Raw genomic sequence first — 1,769 nt, 5'->3', positions numbered from 1 at the left:
ACTTCCGGAGACCGCGGGTCATGCGTCCCGGAACCCCGAGTCCCGGCGTGCCGCGCGCGCCGTGCTGAGGGCGCCGGCAAGAGCGGTGCGAGCCAGTGGTTGGTGGGGCCGGTGTGTTGGGCGGGCGGGCCGGAGGCTGGGTCGCCTGAGCACGCGGCTTTCGGCGCCCTGACCCACGCTCGGCTGGTGGCTCTGCGGAGGGACACGGCGGGGGCTTCAAGCGGCCGCACGGCGGGGAGCGGCGGCGGCGGCCTCAGGTCCTGAGGTATCCTGGGTCGAGGCCTCTGGGGGCGGGGCCGGGCAGTCGGCTGGGCCTCCTCAACGTGGTACGCGGCGGTGAGCGCCCCCGGGGCGGACAGAGGTCACCCCGCCCTTCGCTGTGCGCCGGTGTCCTGCAAACCCTGTCTGTGGAGCGGTTTTCCAGCCTCCGCTCTGCCACCTTCACCCTTTGCTCTGCCTTTACTTGGACGCCGGCCGGGAGGGGCCTGAGAGCCCCCGCGCTCGGACTTGATTCGGAAACGCGCGGCGCCCTACTTCTCCCCGGGGACCGCGTGTCGCTCCCTACCGCCGCATTCGGGAGGTTCAGCCAGACTTCTCTCGAGAGGGCCGTTCTCATCTGTCAGACTCTGAAGGAAGGGGCAGCCCACACCTGTTTAGGAGAAACACCTTCCTGGTAGTATCTGTGTTTTCTGGATTTTGGTATGGGATGGTTGGGGAGTCAACACGCTTTGTTTGTCCTTTCCCTTAAATATCTACTGGAGAGTCGCAGGTACCTGCTTACCACCCCAGACTAGGGTCAAAACTGTGCCAGTGGACCTAAAATTGTTGATGTTTTGTGCCTCAGCACCTCCCACCTGAAGGGTGTAAAACGGGATCAGAAATACGTTTTCCATTATTCTTCACCAAAATTGATCCGTTTAAAAGCAGCTTTGGAAATAGGTTCACTAGCCTGCATACTTGTCAGTAGACGCAGTTATATTAGCCACTAGACTTCGCCTGGGGGAAAGCAACATTCGCAGCATGTACTTTACAATCGAGTCAAAATTCTAAATTGTGGGCACTAACCTTTCTGAGGTTGTTGACCACTTATAAACTTTGGACCAAGAATGAAGTCTGTTTTTAATGAATGAGGATGAACCATCCATTTCAGATGACTGTACTTGTATTTTTTTTTATTATATGCAGTGAGCTAAGTTGAGAATTAACCAGTTCATTATTTTTTTTTTTCGAGGTTGATTTTTTTTTTTTACCATAGTGATGCATGCACCTTTGATACTTACCGCCCTCATAACACAAGTAAGATTACTTGAGTATGTGTCTGTAAATACTCTTTATGCATACAAAATAGCCAGTGATCCTTCCAAGAAAGTTTAAGCATCAAACCTAAAAATTCAGTTAAATGTATCCTTATTTATTTCTCTAAACATAAATTAGTGGCCTGCCACAGCTGACGTGTAGAAAATCACTATGACGAAATGTCTCTTCCTCAGTGTGATTTAGTAGTACTTGTTACTTTTCACAGCGTATTGGGAAAATATATTTTTCTACATGGCATATTTTTACTTTTCTCTTTGTTGTTTATTTTTATAGTAGGTTGTTTTGCTCTCCACCTGAGTTCATTATTATTGACAACTGCAAAGGTTATCCTAGAGATTGAATGTGTTATTGCATATTCATGCATTTAGAACTGGCTAATTACATATCCATATATGCTGGTTCCAATGCTAAAGTTTCTTATGATAGTTGCTGTTGTAATTTTATGGAAAAGG

General features: G+C 49.4%; 1 protein-coding gene across 8 annotated transcripts in view; it reads left to right on the top strand.

Moving 5' to 3' along the window:
- The first annotated feature begins 45 nt into the window (after nucleotides 1-45).
- Nucleotides 46-1,769, top strand: part of FAM210A (family with sequence similarity 210 member A) — a 53,342-nt gene continuing 51,618 nt past the window's right edge. For 6 of the 8 annotated variants that reach the window (XM_067699826.1, XM_067699828.1, XM_067699830.1 and 3 more), the window contains exon 1: nucleotides 46-673. The gene's annotated coding sequence lies outside the window, so the exon portion shown is untranslated. The remainder of the gene's footprint in view (nucleotides 674-1,769) is intronic. The other 2 variants (XM_067699834.1, XM_067699833.1) reach the window with 2 other exon arrangements.

The sequence above is a fragment of the Pseudorca crassidens genome, chromosome 12 (assembly GCF_039906515.1).
Source record: "Pseudorca crassidens isolate mPseCra1 chromosome 12, mPseCra1.hap1, whole genome shotgun sequence".
Taxonomy (NCBI): Eukaryota; Metazoa; Chordata; class Mammalia; order Artiodactyla; family Delphinidae; genus Pseudorca; species Pseudorca crassidens.
This window is presented reverse-complemented; position numbering and strand designations above follow the sequence as displayed.